At 33.4% G+C, this 20,242-nt stretch overlaps 1 protein-coding gene across 1 annotated transcript in view; it reads left to right on the top strand.

The window, feature by feature from the left end:
* LOC144838419 (fibroblast growth factor receptor-like) overlaps nt 1–20,242 on the top strand; it is a 96,837-nt gene that overhangs the window by 6,853 nt on the left and 69,742 nt on the right. Inside the window, exon 2 of the mRNA XM_078693763.1 lies at nt 11,790–11,868. The gene's annotated coding sequence lies outside the window, so the exon portion shown is untranslated. The remainder of the gene's footprint in view (nt 1–11,789; nt 11,869–20,242) is intronic.

Below are 20,242 nucleotides of genomic sequence, written 5' to 3'. Positions count from 1 at the left end.
TTGATATTCATAAATCATTTTTGTAAACGCTGAAATGCAATTTCTTGATACCATAATACTTTTCAAATTGCAATGTGTTTTAATACTGTCGTGGTTCGGGAATCCTTAATATTGATTTGCTAGGTTTAGACCATTAAGGTTTGGTTTGTGAAGCCATGTATCCCATGCAACAAAACAATACGCAAGATGAGGCTGCATTTACTCTGTATCATTTATTTTTCTAAACAGGAACAAACCCTATATAAAACAACGTCATAATTATTATTTTTCCAGCAGTGTAATATAATTCAACAATAAAAACAATCACAAGCAAGCTTACTATAATATGGTCACTTCACTAATTATCAATTAGTATTACTGTATATAACATTAGTATTACTGTATATAACATTTAACGAACTTATACCTGGATCCAATACACCAATTTCATACTACTAATCACATCAACCTGGTAAGTTATCCAATTAACTTCAACATGGTATGTGATACAACTAACTTCAACATGGTATGTGATACAACTAACTTCAACATGGTATGTGATACAACTAACTTCAACATGTATGCTATCTAATAAGACAAAGCTGTATATCAAAGAGAAATTATAAACAGTGAATTCATTGTCGTTACAAATAATGAACGATAACAACTTAACTCGGTTATGCACATGGAGTAATACTGTAAAACATTATGGTTGTATAGAAAATAATTATCTACTCACAGTATTGGCGAGAATCCACACTTAAAAGAAATACAGTATATAACATGTCTTACTCAGACAACAACTAAAACAACTTCTGCAGAACCAACGCTCACGCAGCCTATTCGATATAATCATTCACCTGATATGCAAATACGCCCGCGAATACCAGTAGTGAACAATAGCAATGCAATGCAATATATTGCGCCACCAATAATGTAGGTATAAGAAACTTCGGAAGCTTTCCGATCCATTACAATTTCCCCGCTTGGATGCCCTTTTGACCCAAAAGGAGCGAAACAAACAAATTTATTTTTGAAGAGTGGACATGGGTAAACGATATCGATTTTTGTGAACACCTTTTGTAGAACGAGATGATCGCCTTGGAATTACTCCCGAATCATCACGCTCAACATCTATTTGTTTATCAGAATTCACATCTACAACAATCTTAAAACTTTCAACATCATCGTCAGATTCAGACTCACAACTTTCATCTTTATAGTTTACATCCGCTTCTAGACCATCATACGGCAACCACTCATTCCAATCAAAATGTACCGGTTCTTCCACCACACTCCTAGGATCTGATCGCAATCGTCTGCGGTTAACATAATTCAAAGGACCCCCAACTGCAGAGCGGATACCAAAAACGTCTGCTTCTTTGTTAATAGTCTCAACAATATATGAGTGCTCCTCGAACTTATTAGCCAATTTATGTCTAGTATTAAAATGTCTTCGGCGAAGTAAAACCCGATCACCAATTTCTAATATTTCCTTCGGAGAACAAGACTTATAACGATGCTCTTCTTTAGCTGCTGCTGATTTGATTCTACGTGAAACCACTTCATATGCCCTCTTCATGAGATCAGCTTCTTTAGTCAAATAATCCTCAGACCAATCTTGTTCCGCACCTCCAATAAAGTGATCTAATGGAATTAATGGTTCACGACCAAACATAAGAAGATACGGTGTTACACCTGTAACGGTATGAGGGGTGGAATTATACATAAACACAATATGCTGCAGCAATTCGGGCCATTTGTGTCGATCTTTCGGGCTTAAAGAACGCAATAAACTGCATAAGGTCTTGTTGAAACGTTCGCACTGCCCATTACCTGCAGGCCAATACGCCGTAGTGCGAGATTTTGTCATGCCATAAAGACTACATATACCTCGAATAATTTTACCCTCAAAGGATCTACCTTGATCCGAATGTAACCGTGCTGGCACACCATAATGGGAAAACCAATTATCTCTCAATACACGAGCCACTGTATCAGCCGTCTGATCTTTACATGGGACCGCTAGTGAAAACTTACTAAACACATCAGTCATAACAAGAATGTCCTCATAGCCTCCCTTTCCACGATCCATCTTTAAGAAATCTATAGCAAGAATCTCTTCGGGACGAAAGGCTAGAATATGACGAAGAGGGGGTTTGACCGTTGGTGTAGGGACTTTACTAGATACACAACTAAAACACTTGGAAATATGCGTACGTACATCACCGTTCATACCTGGCCAGAAACATCGACGCTTTAGAAGTTGTATAGTCCGTTGAACTCCTTGATGAGCCCATTTATCATGACATAAATCTATAAAAAGATTGCGCAAATTAGTAGGCACTAACAATTGATGAATTTTACCATGGATATCTTCATTGATCTCTCTATACAGAACTCCACAAATCTCTCTATAACTTGTCCACTGTCTCAACCAGCCCAACATTCTAGAATTATCTGTATTGTAGCGGTCACCAGGACACCATTTTTCCATCCATAATTTCCAGATTTCTCCCAATTCCCTATCTTTCTTCTGACATTCTGCCAACTGCTCATGAGAGTAAGAAGGAAAAATAGACAATGCCTTGTTAATACTACGTGATGATTGATCAATCTCAATACATGGTTTACACTTATTAATTGAGGGATGAGAATCAACATATATATTAAGACATGAAGCGATAACTCCTAGATCTGACTTAAAATCTGTACACACGCTAATCGGACGACGACTTAAAGTATCGGCACATTTGTTGCTAGAACCTGGCTTATATTTGATTTCAATATCGAACATAGCTAACTGAGAGACCCATCTCATTTCTGTAGCGCCAAGCTTTGCAGTTTTTAAATGCGCTAAAGGATTATGATCAGTAAAAATGGTAACCTTTGAACCCTGAATGTAAGAAGCGAATTTATCCACCACTGCCCATTTTAGCCCCAACAACTCCAACTTAAAACTCGATAAATCAGGGTATCGGCATTCAGCACCACGAAGACTTCTACTTGCATAAGCAATTGGATGAAGAGAACCATTAGAGTCCTGCAACAAGCAAGCACCTAAACCTTTCAAACTGGCATCTACTTCAATAACAAATGGTTCATCAAATTTGGGATATACAAGAACTGGGGGTTTAGTTAAAGCATTTTTTAATTCAACAAATGCAGCTTCTTCAATTTCAGTCCAACGAAACCTGTGGGCCTTCCCCGCTTGTGTGTCAGACAACCGGGTTACCAAATGCAAAGGCGCAGCAATTTTGGCATAATTACAAATAAACTTTCGATAGTATGAAGAGAGTCCCAGAAATGATTTAAGTTCAGTAATGCTGTTTGGCGTTGGCCAGGTCAGTATCTTTTCTATTTTCCCATAGTCTACAGCAACTCCAGCAGATGAAATAACATGACCCAAATAGGTTACCTCCGTCTTAAAGAAATCGCACTTCTTGCCCTTAACCTTTAACCCATACTTATACAATCTAGACAACACATTTTCTAATCTAGATAAATGTTGTTTAAACGAAGAAGAAAATATCAAAATGTCATCCAAGTACAACACAATCTGAGTCAAATTCATGTCGCCTAATACATATTCCATTACACGTTGAAATGTTCCCGGGCTATTAGACAGACCCTGCGGCATACGAACAAATTCATACAGTCCCCAAGGAACCCTAAATGCAGTTTTATTAATAGATTCGTCTGCCATTATAATTTGGAAAAATCCATGAGATAAATCTAAGGTAGAAAAATAACAAGACCCAGTGAGTACTTCTAAAACCTCATCAATGCGTGGTAGGGGAAATGAATCTTTCAACGTTTGGAAATTCAACTTCCTATAATCAACGCACATGCGCAAAGACCCGTCTTTCTTTTTGACCAACACAATGGGACTTGCAAATTCGCTCTTGGACGGCCTAATTATTCCCTGGTCTAACATTTCTTGTAACATAGACTTAACACTTGATATAGAATGAGGAGGAATACGACGATATGGTAGTCTAATTGGAGTTTCATCTTTTAAATTGATAACATGAGGAATAACATCACACTTTCCAACATCAAAAGCACTATGAGAAAAAACATGATTATATTTGGACAATAGGTTAGTCACTAGTTGAGTTTCCACACAATCAAGGTTACCGTTGATAATTACCCCAGGCGGTAACTGCTGGCTCTCAGAATTTAACTCGGTACCACAAAAAGAATTAGAATAAGAGTGATTAATGTCATATAACTTACGCACAGAACCGACGGATACAAGTCGACTTTGGGTGTGGTCACTAAATTTACAATCATCAATATCAGATTTTACACTACCGTCAACAATGTCTGAATGTGAATCACAAGGAACAGTCACGTCAGAATGTTGCAAAGAAACTAAGATACTTGATTCATCCTCATCTACTTGCAAAAGAATTTCAGCCTTTCTATTCCATGGAGCATCAACATGTGTAGCTGTTACCTGTGAAAGATCACGTAATAGATGGAAACCTTGTAATTCGCGTAAAATGTTACACCCAATCAAAACAGGATATTCATTACTATGATTAGTTACAGTGACAGCATCTGAAACTACCAAAAAGCTACCAGTTAACTTTTGTTCACCTATAACAATGGGAATTTCTACATATCCTTCGATTGGAACCTCCACCCCACAAACACCGATAACATTCATGAAAAGTCCATTAACAGATCCCAGCTCTCCAACAATTGACTTTAACTGCTTATTATAGACCGATGACGGAATTATTGAAGCTTCAGCCCCTGTATCCAAGATACAACCTAACTCAGTTGAGCCTGTTCTAACGATAGTACATGGACTTCTGGCTACTAATTTATCTACTAAAACAGCATCGGAACATTTCAAGGATTGGGCGTTAGACATATTTCCATTATTGTCCGTGGCAACAACAGGGATATGAACTTCACGTTCAACATTACCAGTTGGAATTGGATGATTGGCTTGTGACTTAGAAACAGTATTAATTATATCTTGAGTAGGCGTATCTGAATCACTACGTTGGATACCCGGAGTATTAGAATTACTACTACGATTCTTATGTGGACATGCATATGAATAATGACCTCTTCCTCTACAAAACCAACACAACCCAGAAGGTATTTCACAATCAGATTTGGTATGACCATTTTTACCGCAATTGTAACATTTTAAAGGACCTGTAGAATTTTGATTAAACTTAGGTGGACTAGATATAAATTGGGAACGCTGAATTTCGCTAATTTGTTTCTTTAATGCTTGCAATTCTCGCTTTACTTCTGATAGTTCTGAGGGCCGTTCATTACATTCTACGCCATGTGCACGCGGATTTGTCCTAACAATATCAATTTTATACAACTCAAGAACTTCTTCGCGCATATCAAAAAAAGATTTTCCTCTAAAAGCTAGCTCAATGCGACGTAATTCACGCTTAACTGTAGGATCACGAACACCGTCCACTAAACGCTGCTTTAAAGTAGTATCTTGAAGATGTCTCAAAGCGGATTGCTCAGAGGGGCGAGACGCTTCGACAAGTTGGGAGTACAATTTCATTAAAGAAAGGCTATATTCAGCCAAGGTTTCACCCGGTAACAATTGCCTAGAATAGAATGCTGAACTATATGATGCAACAGAATCCTCCGATTTAAAAGCGAGTTCTAAAATTCTTATAGCCGCTTTCACATTCTTCCCATTTTCACACATGCTCATACTGCATTTAACCTCATCCTTCGCACAGCCACCAAGATGACTAATCAGGGTATCGTATCGATCATCATCGCCCAACGAATAATGATCACAATAAATTCGAAAATCTTCAAGCCATTCTTTTAACGTAAGGTCCCCAGGAGATCTTGGAACACCCTTAAATTTTACTAACTTAATCGGAGGAGCTTTCTGAACCGAAACGCCTTTTAAAACATTAGTTAATGCCGCAATCATATCATTAACGCCATCGCCGCTTGCAGCTGCTTCAGATTTAGATTCGCCTAGCGACATTGCAGAAGGTGAATTTGTGACAATATTATAGTAACTACAAATACTTTAAACACTACTACAATAAACAGAGTTTCAATACAAAAAATAAGTATCGTAAATGTAATACAAAAGTAACAATATTTCATATAAGGTAAGTATAAGCATCAATTCACAACATCATCTTAAATAACAACACACTGGCTGCCATGTCCATCGGAACAAAGATTCTGTAATATATATAAAACCATACACTTTCCGTTCTAAAATTAAATTAAGTTCATAAATCTTATCTGTCCAATACTCCTTGTCTTATGCACGATCCAGGGTTTGGTAAAACAATTGTTGAAAATACACAATGCAATCCTCCTTCAGGAACGCTTGAAACGTTGCATCCATCCTGTCCGTGACGCCAATTTGTCGTGGTTCGGGAATCCTTAATATTGATTTGCTAGGTTTAGACCATTAAGGTTTGGTTTGTGAAGCCATGTATCCCATGCAACAAAACAATACGCAAGATGAGGCTGCATTTACTCTGTATCATTTATTTTTCTAAACAGGAACAAACCCTATATAAAACAACGTCATAATTATTATTTTTCCAGCAGTGTAATATAATTCAACAATAAAAACAATCACAAGCAAGCTTACTATAATATGGTCACTTCACTAATTATCAATTAGTATTACTGTATATAACATTAGTATTACTGTATATAACATTTAACGAACTTATACCTGGATCCAATACACCAATTTCATACTACTAATCACATCAACCTGGTAAGTTATCCAATTAACTTCAACATGGTATGTGATACAACTAACTTCAACATGGTATGTGATACAACTAACTTCAACATGGTATGTGATACAACTAACTTCAACATGTATGCTATCTAATAAGACAAAGCTGTATATCAAAGAGAAATTATAAACAGTGAATTCATTGTCGTTACAAATAATGAACGATAACAACTTAACTCGGTTATGCACATGGAGTAATACTGTAAAACATTATGGTTGTATAGAAAATAATTATCTACTCACAGTATTGGCGAGAATCCACACTTAAAAGAAATACAGTATATAACATGTCTTACTCAGACAACAACTAAAACAACTTCTGCAGAACCAACGCTCACGCAGCCTATTCGATATAATCATTCACCTGATATGCAAATACGCCCGCGAATACCAGTAGTGAACAATAGCAATGCAATGCAATATATTGCGCCACCAATAATGTAGGTATAAGAAACTTCGGAAGCTTTCCGATCCATTACAATACTGAACTGCTCAAACTCACGTGTGTATAAATAGCATTAATTGGTCAAGAAAAAGCCAATTTCCTGTGAAAATGATGTAGGGAATCATTGATATTATTAGTAACATGTCTTATAATATATCGATGTGAACTTAATAATAAATTGTTTAATTATTTTTGGGAATTTATGTTGTATTGCAATGTTTCAAAATCGTACCATGGGGAAATGTTCATTATTTTAAGATACATTTAAAATAGATTTAGACAAATCTTGGTAATCAAACATTGATATTTTTCCCCAGTGTCTAGTGGATGAGGGAAAATAACATGAAAGTCACATTCAGAAATTGATATCATTAATGTTCTTTTTTGTCTTATTGTAATTATGTTTTTGTAGCCTCAATATTTCAACATATTTGTTTATTACTTTTCTCTGTTGTAGATAGCTGAACGTCCGTTTCTTGCTGTGACTAAATATATATCCACAGCAAGTCTTGCGCCAAAAGAAGACTGTTGACAAACGTTCAACAACTGTGTTGTGTGTGTATTTTTAATTTGTATTGTACAGTAACAATATTTAATATTATTATTAAACAAAATTGCTTTGAATTTTAAAATAATCATTTTTTTCTATCAGAAATTCTTTTTGTTGTTTTACTATTTTCAATTATTCACTTCCAAATAATATTATTTTTAACAAAATTCCTTTGGTTTTTTAAAATTACTGTACTATATAGCAATATCCAATTTGTTTTAATGTTCAGTTATGTTACAGTACAAATGTCATTTTTACTCGTTTATGGTTTGAAAAGTAAAAAGAATTTAGCATCTTTGAATTAAAGGACAGCAAAAAAATTTTACTTTATGAATTTTCTAAAAATAATAGCAATGATTCGGACCAATGACCAATCAATAAAAAAAACTTTCAGCTGTCCCGATCCATTCAGATTTGATTGTACAATTATAAGGTTGTGTAATGCACTTTTTTTTACTTAATATGCTTTTGAACCAATTTCTTTAATTGTTGATAGTTTTTGCGGTTAATGAGCGTCTCAGCTGTTTCCATTAGTACGTCGTTAGATCACTCATAATTAAAATTTCTTTCAAGATATTATATGGCGATAGTAAGCATTTCATTGGATGACTTCAACGTGAACTTTAATTCCCATGTGTTAACTCATCCCCTTGGTAAATGAATTCAGTTGAGATTATGCAATAATGTTAACATACGCCGCTAAGCTTATCATCCTAAATGGTGAAATATTATTACGGAGCGATCAAGCATTTCATGTAAAATGTTATCGGAAACTTTGCCTTTTGAATTAATTTACATATTGCCTTCACCTGTAGTGTTAATCTGGGTTCAAGTATTATTTGCATAAAATGTCACTTAACAGTAATCAAATTTAGAACTGTAACAGCAAAATTATGCTGAGAACCTTGACAAAATATTACATTGAAATATATCATTGCGAAATGGAAAACATTACTGTCAAATATAATTGTAAGTTACAATTATGTTTTATCTTCGGGATGTTGTTGTTGAAAATTAAGATTAGATGAAATTAGAAATGGCTGAATATTGGGATGGTGACCTTTTGAGACACGCCGAAGCATACAGGTAAAAACATCAAAGCTACTCAAGTAGATCACCTGTGACTAGTCCCCATTTGCTATCGCCTGTAATAATATTAATAAAGAAATGCAGTTTATAGTCAGTTAATATATATTTTATTTATGCGAAACCTGGCTCCAGTGCCAAACAAATTTAAACTTAATGTTTGAAGTGCGGAGAAAAATGCTCAGAGGGAATGCCAGTCATTTTATTTGTAATGAAATTTTGTCAGGTATGGTGCACAGCTTGCCAAAACGATCAACTTCTCTTCGTTAACGGTTCTGTATAATGTTTCCAATTTGATTCATTTTAATAGATAAATTTACCCTTTCTCGTTAAAAGGTTTAAGATAACTGAACTTTGACTGATACACCAGGTGATGGTTTAATATCAACTAATTTTATTTTCCTTCTTCTTCATTTAGAAATTGATTACTGTATATTTGCCATGACCTTTGCCAGGATTTCTAGCTATATTTTTACATTTAATAGTTTTTTATTTTTTCAGTAATCGTATTTGATGTATAAGCACACAACCCATCATACTCTTGAGGTTGTGGTGTGTGCGCATGTTTTCTTCTCTTATTATTATTTTCCAATAATGATAATTCCATTATTTATTGAATTGAATGAATAATACTTATTAAATATAATACTTTTAAATTGAATACTGCAATAGCAATTTAAAACCTCTTCAGCTGTTACTGAGAGGATTGCAATTTTATTGTGCATTTAGAACATAATTTAATCTTTTTTATATGACTATTGACAAGTTCCTGTAATTTCGATCCATTATTCAAGTATTTTTAGAGCCGGAGTTTATCCCTCCTTTCCACGGAATTAATCGCTAAATCCGTCAATTGAGTAATGAAGTGCCGTTAAACAAATCTTGTCACGTGACCAGGTTTAACATTCATTTTTCCTCGTATTCACTTTCATATTATTTTCCATAATTGAAAATGACTAGTAGGCCTACTAACATTACTAGTCCAAGTCCTGTTAAATTAATATCTGTCAGATACTGTTTACTGTATCAGGCCTAAATTATTTACTTAAAAAAAAAAATGTAATGCAAAACAAAACACCTGTGTGGATCGAGAACTAAGTTCGTTGAAGCTTATTCACAAAAACAAACCCAGAAATGGTGGAATAGCAAAAAACAGAGTGAAATTATATTACTATAAATTAAATAAAAAATCAAAACTATAAAAGTAAAACAGCCAGAAAGACATTGCAGAGCTTTCGGGTAATAACACTATCTCAATTGGACTCGATCATTATCAAAGTCAGTTTATTCTGTTTTATTTCATCTTTTGGTACGGACTTAGTGCAAATGCTTAAAATGCCCGAATATCTCTGCTTACAAATAAACAAGTATTAAGCCTCTTAAGTCAACTTTAAGTAAATTCTACTTTTTTGTAAATCCTTGAATCATCTGTTTTTATTATTTTGAATCAATTTGTTCTTGGAATTTCAGCTTTCTTTCTATGTTTGACATTAGTGTACACCTGTAATAATCGATCTCTAGGAACAAAGTATTTTGGAAAAAAAATAAGAAATATTTCTTAAAAAAATGCTGCTCATCTTACGATAACTACCGTCTACATGCATCTCAATATTTATCAGCAAATGTTTTCATAGACTCTCTTTTCCCAGACGTGTTTTAGGGTGGGCGCTTGCCAAGTCCAAGTTTCCAAATACTCATTTGTAGCCGTAGTAAACTATAAGCTACCGCATGGTAACTGTTTCCTGATGTTCTCGTGAATATAACTGCCTAAAGGAGTTGCGCGAAAACTTCCTTATTTGACTTTAAATACTCTATCCATCTATCATTGGCTTTCATAGAATTTGAGTATATTTCATCACTGTTTTACCATAGAGCAATACAAATTGCTCTCTGGTGTAACTGTCTCTTTATCTCTTGTGCACACTAGCTGTCAAACAACTAATTAATTATTGTCTTGCATTAATTATTAATTGTTTAATTATGATTTCATTTAACCAAGGACTATCAATATGAAACATTTTCCCTCTCTCAATATACATTTAACATTGACAGGCAAGAAACATGTGATGCTTTGCAAAGTCTACTAGCGACCTTTTAAGATTATTCTTTAATGTGAGGGCGCCATAAAAGCGTGTGCAAGTTTCAAGTTATTGATCTATCCATACTATATTTTGTGTATGACCTATTGAACTCTGTTATTTATACTGGTATAGTATATATTTTACTAATTTTTGTTGAAACAAAGGCCAATTTTTTTATGACAGTTTATTACATGTTTATCATTTATGATAAGCAGTTAAAGTGGCTCTAGTTTTAAAATTTTGCAATACAACATTTTAGGATAAACAAAGGCAATATTCGCCAAAGATTTTTTGCCTGAAATTGTGCAGCAGAATTGTGGTTGTGTTTTAATTATGATATTATACAAATATAATATTGACATGTCATCATTATTCTGTTGCAGTAACTATATTTTGTATTTGTCGTGAGGTAATTATTGCAACTTCTACAGTGAGAAGCGAGACAAAATAAAATCATACATTACTGCAGTAAAAATATAGTTACTGCAGTAGAATAGTTTTGATATACTCATGCACAAGAGATCTGGAACCAACTTCCTCGTTCCATCCATTACACTCCATCCCCTTTTCAATTCAGTCTCTCCTGACAACTCATCTATTTCAATAGTTATTCTTTCATGTTTCGCTGTGAGACTCTGGTAAAGAGCGCTTTATAAATGTTTGATATTATTTATATGATCCCTAAGTTAGATGGATATCTTTCATAATCAATAGATATAACATTAGTTCAATCACATAATCTTTAAAAAGGTAGTTTTTATCCAAATTTAGGACTGCCAAATATGATGGATGTTTAGCTATACATTGCTAGCTGCTTTCATAGGTCAATAGCTTTTAATATAACCTTCCTTACTAATCTTATACTTCCAGCGTGGATTACAGAATGTGTCTTAGATGATGTATTACAGCGTTGAAGTTCATGTGTTTTAAAAACATCTGCTACATAAAGGTAATGTTGTGATTATTTGTAGAAGTTTTTCAGAGATGAGAATCTTTTTTGATCAATGATACCAAGATAACCTGAAGAACATCTAGATATTTAGCAAGTTTGTCGTGCTTAGCATTTGCTTATTGGTTTTCAAAGCGGCAAGTTTATAATCTTGATCTACCGGACTCTATTCACCATACCGATCCTGCAACACCCGATTCCCAGTGCTGTATCTCCACATACTATCTATTTCCGAAGTATTATAGGAATATTTGGTAATACAGCATCTCATGTCATGTAAGGTTAGGTTTAAGGGTTGGGTTACTACTAGATACATGTGAAACACATGTGATGTTGTATTACCAAATATTCCTATGATACTTCGGAAATAGATACAGAGAATCGGCTGCCTGCAAAGGTGGAATTTTTAAATCAATTAAAAACTTTAAAACTGTTAATGTTATTTGCAAATTTCGGACCCCATATTGTAACAAGACTATGATATTTGTATTCAATATTTTTTATACCGATTTGAGGATATGCAGTTGAAACAAGTCCAGGTTTGTTATTCGTTTTCCATCATCAATTGAGTGTCACAGATCTAGGAGTTAGCTAACATAAAGCCGGCTTATATCACAATCAAACATTGATGGCAAATCACTCTTGACACTAAATAAGTAGTCTGTTGAAATCCAATCTATCAATATTCATTTGCCTTGTCATGAACACCACAACCATATATTGAATGTTATTGATGTATGTTAGGTGTACATTAGAAATAATGCTGAACACTTGATTGTATTATGTTATGTAGAACATTCACATTAGATCATAGACTCATACATTAGGTTGACTAAAGCTCTGTCTACACTATCAAACTTTATGTGACAAAAAATGTGATGTGCCCAAATATGGACATGATGATGTCATCACTACCATATTTGGGTGCAGTGCTTTGAGAGCTTGCTTATATGCGCTATATAAGAATGAATTATTATTATTATATCACTACCATATTTGGGCACATCACACTTTTTTTGTCAAACTAGTTTGATAGTGTAGACAGAGCTTTAGTAAGACAGGACTTATGCTCATTTTCCTTTATCAAACATGACACACATAGGATAACGTTTTTGTCAGACCTATAGTTATATTAGATTTTAGATTTCGTTGTTACTTTGTTAGAGCTCTGCACCTAAAGGCTTGGTTATTCATAAGTTTCCTTTTTCACTCAATGATCTATGGTACTATTCTCTCTTTAAAATTATTCTTATTTACATAAAAGCAATACAGTGAAAAAAATATTACTAACTACAGCTAAACAAATATATTAGACTTTTAAGGCTTTTAAGTGGCAGGAAATAACATTCTAATATAAATGGATAAATTATTGTAAAATTTAAATCTCTTAAAGAGCACAATAATAATTTGTCATCCCTCATTTAATCTTTAATTTATTTCCAATTATTCAGTCACAACTTAACACATTCCCATGTTTACTGGTGAGTGTTTGTAGCACATGGTAGTACCCTATACTGGGTCAATGTGACAATAGGCATCACTTTTAGGCATCTGTTTGGGTTGTAGACAGATGTAGAATACCATAAGGTAATGCTTAAGATTAATAGCACATATCTGTACACCTGTTTACTTTACATTTATCACCACAAAGTACTACTACTACTCTTACATGTAGCGTTTCTTATTAATGTTTATCACCACAAAGTACTACTAGTATACTACTCCTCTTACATGTAGCGTTTTATCACCACAAAGTACTACTACTACTCTTACATGTAGCGTTTCTTATTAATGTTCATCACCACAAAGTACTACTACTACTCTTACATGTAGCGTTTCTTATTAATGTTTATCACCACAAAGTACTACTACTACTCTTACATGTAGCGTTTCTTATTAATGTTTATCACCACAAAGTACTACTACTACTCTTACATGTAGCGTTTCTTATTAATGTTTATCACCACAAAGTACTACTACTATTCTTACATGTAGCGTTTCTTATTAATGTTTATCACCACAAAGTACTACTACTACTCTTACATGTAGCGTTTCTTATTAATGTTTATCACCACAAAGTACTACTACTATTCTTACATGTAGCGTTTCTTATTAATGTTTATCACCACAAAGTACTACTACTACTCTTACATGTAGCGTTTCTTATTAATGTTTATCACCACAAAGTACTACTACTATTCTTACATGTAGCGTTTCTTATTAATGTTTTAAAAAAAAGATATGAAATCCTCCAAATCATTAAATTAAGAACAAAGGTGTGACATAGGAAGTTGGTGTACACCACTCCAATGGTTGTAATCAACTTTCTGAGAGGATTATTGCTGTAGAGAAATTGATGCTCCTTCAGATCTCCTATAGAACATGATTAGTACCATTTTAACCTTTTAAAAGAAAAGTAAAAAGGTAACAATAATTTAAATATAGAATAGAATACATTTTCTTTGCAGCAGGAACGGGACAAAATTTTAGTAACCGGTTATTCTCATCTGCAATACAAAATAATGGTTGTTTGATAATACAACCGCAGACTTTAATCAACAGCACTGAAGTAACATTTGAATTGACCGCCAGAGCCCATTGTATTTGATGCTCATGATTACGTCCACTGATTTAAACGGTTATTTAGGAGCAAAAATTTGGCAGAAAAGCTTTCGAATATGCAAATTATATTTTGAAATAAACAATTTATTTGGCGCTATACAGCAGAAACAAACCCATAGTGTTTGCTAGGCATATTGTATCTACATTGGGATTGGATTTGACATTTGATTGGTACATATGTCAGGTGTTATACAGTAGGATTATTTAAGATTTATCAGCTTGATATCATCTGGCTATGTACATGGTTTATAGCATTCTTTATACCGCTGACCTTGTCAACAAAGCTGATGTAGTAAACAAAACAAAACTATCAATAAAACATATATCATTCAATTTGGCTTTTGTTATTGGCAAATGTTTTTGTTTGGCACCTCCAACCTCCACTAGAATACATACGATGGATGGATGGATGGATGGATGGATGGATGGATGGATGGATGGGAGTGGGATGGATGGATAGGATGGATGGATGGATGGATGGATGGATGGATGGATGGATGGATGGATGGGAGTGGGATGGATGGATAGGATGTTAAGAATGAATGGATGGGATAGAATTGAATGGATGGACGGGAGTGGGATGGATGGATGGATGGATGGGAGTGGGATGGATGGATGGATGGATGGATGGATGGATGGATGGGAGTGGGATGGATGGATAGGATGTTAAGAATGAATGGATGGGATAGAATTGAATGGATGGACGGGAGTGGGATGGATGGATGGATGGATGGGAGTGGGATGGATGGATGGATGGATGGATGGATGGATGGATGGGAGTGGGATGGATGGATAGGATGTTAAGAATGAATGGATGGGATAGAATTGAATGGATGGACGGGAGTGGGATGGATGGATGGACAGACGTACTGTAGGGGATGTTCAATAGAGAAACATGTTTATTTAAAACATTAAATCATGATGCACATTATATGATAATATACAAGTGAATAAAAAAGAAAACTGAGTAACTAATACCAGAGTATTATGAAATTTCCTGTAAAAGGATTATAAAATAGAAATCAGATTAACAGTAAAGTAATGGATAGAGATGTTATTATAAAAACCTGTAGGCCATCATCTACTGGACATCATGTACTGTGCATCTATAAAAACCTGTAGGCCATCATCTACTGGACATCATTTACATATAGCTACACTATATCTTGTACATTATCAGCTCTTTTAAATAGGACAAACGGGGGGTGGGGGAAGCTGGTTATATACATGTTCTATTCAAAATGTTTCAGAACAACACAAAGAACGGTATTTGGATATCATGCTGTAGGCTATTAAATGTTCAATGATATTGATAATGAGAAGTAAATTGTATTTAATCACAATGTTCTACTACTGATAATTGAGCTTTATAACGTAGGCGGTTTAAGATATAGCAACTTGCTCTCATCTTGGTCACTAAAGATGCTTGGAAAAGTATTGATATTAACCTTCTTAAACCAGAAGCCCTTTTTATCTAAGGCATTAATTGTGTTGTTACAGTGTTGTTCACAGACTAAAAAACCTGTTTATTTAATATGTGCACTTTGTGACACTCTAGAGATTTCCAACAAAATATTTTCAGAAATAAAGAATATATTAAAAGTTAATCCTGTAACTATTTAAAAGTCTTACTAGAAAAAAGATCAATAAAATTGACATAAGATAGAGGCTTGATTTATAGCAGCCAGCAGACCCAATGATTTGTGACGCCAAAGATAAGTAAAAAATATTTTAATATTATACAATCATACCAGTAATTGTTATGCATCATAATTTTAAAGTTTGTTTTTTTTCTGACTCATAGTTTAAACAAGTATTTTGAAAAATAGTATTTGCAACTAGCACTACAATGTCTTGCTAAAACTGAAAATAATAATCATAATTTTCTTCTGTTTTAAATAATAAATTTTAACGTCTCGCTATGCCAACACATGGCCACAATTCACTTCTCTCTCAATCTACTTTTTTCCTTGTTTAGTGAAACCCAAGTGCAAATGTCTTGTACCCAGAAGCACTGCACATGTAAATATGTAATTAGATCAAAAAGTCAAGGCAGGTATCTTCTAAAATTCCTTATTTCTCCTATATTATACCACAGCCTGAAGACATTCATACAAAGCCATTGCCATTACTACCATAGACATTCCTCTACTAAACGCCCCACAAGAAGAATCCCAACACACTACCAATGCTGGGATTATTTGCCCCTCTGTACCTTACCCCAGGCATAAATACTTAATTTTTCTGTCGTTTGAATTCTATGTGAATGTAAAATTGAAATGAACATAAAGTAATTTCAATACACACATGTGTATTAGTTTGTTTTATATTATTTGTATTTATACTTTTGCTTTTTTTTTCCCTTTGTGATAATATTTGTTTTTTTCTAAAAGGGTCTTATGACTACAGACAATTACTTGTCTCTGTAAAATCCCTGTAATGTAAATATTATATTTCTGAATAAATGTGAATTGACATGAAATGAAATACATCACAACTCAGACATAAATACTTATTTATTTTTCTGCACCATATTTAAATTTTTGTTGAGAAATTAAAAAGATTGACAGCAAAATATCTAATGATTTATTTTGAGAAATTTAAAAGATCAACAGCAAATATGTAGTTTATCGCTCCTAGAAAATTGTGGACTGGAGATTGGGGCATGCGCAGTTTAAAAGAAGGCGAGGCTTAGTGTGATTTGCCCATATCCAGCGTTTCCCGTCCTGGTGCATAGTAGTAGTACCTACTAATTCAACTATAGAGAAAGCTAGAACACATTGATTTTAAAACAATTTTTTTTAATTTTACTTAACAAAGGAAGATGTTTTATTTGCGAAATAAAATATTTTCTGTGTGTCTTTGATCACATTTTAAAATTTAATAGTGCTGAGAAACAATAAAAATATATAGACCTATTATTATCTACAGTGTATTGTGAAAAATGCATGTAACAATAAAAAAAAGTAATTTGGTTGTGTGGTTATATTTTACATACAGTTCATATACTCTGTTATATAAAGTTAGTATAAAAGGCAGTACTACATAATGCGTTATCATATCTCATAGTCATAGTCATAGTCATATATACTTTATTGTCCATTTAAAAAAACAGAAATGTGATTTGAAAACTGGCAAAATACAGAAATATAAATATAAAATACAATTTACAAAAACACACAAAAAGTTAAGAGGCTAAAAATTGTTAAAATTAGATAAATTTGTTAAATAAATACAGCGCCCTGTATAAACTACACCTTTCATATATTCACAAGACTACGATATTGCTTTATTAATAAATAAAATCATATTTTCTAAACATTTTTTTAAAAGGATATCTTTGTGCTTTATAGTATGGCCACTTATTTCAGTACATTTAGTAAGTGTGTGAGAATTACAAAAATGTTGTATGCTTAGCTTAAAGAATCTTCTTTGAGGTTTAAACCCGTAGGACTCTGCTTCTGAACTGGATGATATTGCACTTACAGACACTGTATATTATTATTTATACAAGTAATAGTATATAGTAACTTTTTTTTTTAGAATTTTATAAAATCTAGTACACTGTACTTAAAGCATCATGAACTTTTGAAACGCCCTCTTGTGAAACGATCATCCATTGCTTGTGGCAATCTGAAACCCAACGCTATGTATGAAACTTCTTAATTCTGCCAGGAACTGATCAAGGTATTTTAGGTCAATGTGTTCTGATTGGCATTCACTTAGGTGTTGGATAGGTATTTCTTTCTATTTAGGATGACACCCAAGGGATGATTTTACTTTCAATGATTTAACAACTCATTACATACATAGAAGACTATTCTATACAGTAATACACATATAAGAGATTCTTCTCTAATCTCAGATTTTCTCTTCTTTTTTTGTAAAGCTCTGTCTACACTATCAAACTTTATGTGACAAAAAATGTGATGTTCCCATATATGGACATGATGATGTCATATCACTACCATACTCGGGCATATCACTACCATATTTGGGCACATCACACTAGTTTCACAGAGCTTTAGACTGTGTAAACTTTCATTCTGATATATTTATGAAAACATTCAAACGCATATTGCTTCTGCATTTTAATAATAGTACAGTATTTTAAATATATATTACTAGGAAAATCCTACTTTTTGCAAAACTAGTTTTTTTGGTAATGGTAAATATAATATTTTATTTTGTTTATTTGTTTTAGGGAAAACTTGTCTAATTAGTTTGTGTCATTGTTTTTGTGTTACTTTTGAATTGACTGTAAAATTGGCAGTGAAACAGGCATTATATTCCCATGCTCTCACAACACCCTTGATCTTTACATGAAACAAACAAATTGAAAGATGGTTTCAATCAAGTTTATTGGCTTTCATAATGCTTGACGACAGTAAGGTCGACAGAACTTTCCTCATTTTGGTATCGCTCATTTCAGTCTCAAACATGCTGTGAAATCATTTTGGTTATATTTAATAACGAATTTTAATTTAGTAGTATTCTCTACACACCACATTAAATATTAAAACTTTTTTTTTTCATTTAATGCGCTTTGAATCCTCAAACTCAAAGCAGATTTCTATGCATCAACATTTACCAGACCTTAATTTTTGCATTCATTTTAGTTCATACTAGCAGTAGGTAACATTGGCTAGATCTAAGTAGATTTATTATTCATGATATCTTTTATTTCCGAAAAAAAAGCAAAAAACTGAAATAAAATATCTTTTAACAATTAAAAATTAGATAAATAAACAACAGCAATACTAGATATTATTGCACTTACTAATACTAAAAAAAAAACATAATAAAAATCAAGAAACAACTACATTCACTGATACAAAAATATCAATATCTATGTAAAATATCATTAACATACAATATTCACAATTTATAAAGTAAAAATGGGTATCGTTATAGATGAGATACAATATACAAAACACCAATTCTGTGTGTGTAACTAGATCGTAAATGCATCAAGAAAAAAATTAATTGAAATACCAAAGCATACCAAACAAAATTAGAAGATTCTCTTGAACACATCTTGATAACATTCATGTGTTTTCTTACTGTACACCTGCCTCGTGTTTGCTGGATATTAAAAGAAAAACATTTTCATTGAAATCTGAAAATTCCATATTCTTTAATTATCATTGTATGAGTATTTCCATTAATATAATCATAATTGTTTAATAAAAATATGATTCATCGTAATGTGCAATAATAACCTCTTTTCAATCTTTCACATTCAATTATGACTAATTATTCATGTTATTCATGTCATTATAGTTCTAATTATTATACATTTTATTATCATTCATCATCATCTATATTGATGCTGAATGTCGCCTTTAAAGCTGTAAGTTGTACACATATGGCTCGTTGGCACTTTAAAGAACCCAGTACATCTTTCGGAAGAGTAGGGGGTTACCCCGATGTACTGGTCCATTCAGCCCTTGTCGTTGTGGACAGACGAACGGGCGCCGTTTGGTGGCAGCACTCGACACGAAGGGACCTTTGGGGAGTAGAAAGTTGCTGTATGTGTTGTCCACACTTGTGCGCAATTCAGCCCAGTAAGCTGCTAGTCGTGGGTTATTCTCCCATTTCTCGAGTGTTTCATCTTGGAATTGAAAATAGTCTCATCACCATTTTGTATCTATGTCATAAAGACAAAACATTTATTAAAAAGGCTTTTCTATAAACGGCAGGCATTGTTAATACAAGATGTCACAATGCTGGATGGCTTTAAATTTGTTAT

The sequence above is a fragment of the Antedon bifida genome, chromosome 3 (genome assembly GCF_963402885.1).
Source record: "Antedon bifida chromosome 3, ecAntBifi1.1, whole genome shotgun sequence".
Taxonomy (NCBI): Eukaryota; Metazoa; Echinodermata; class Crinoidea; order Comatulida; family Antedonidae; genus Antedon; species Antedon bifida.
This window is presented reverse-complemented; position numbering and strand designations above follow the sequence as displayed.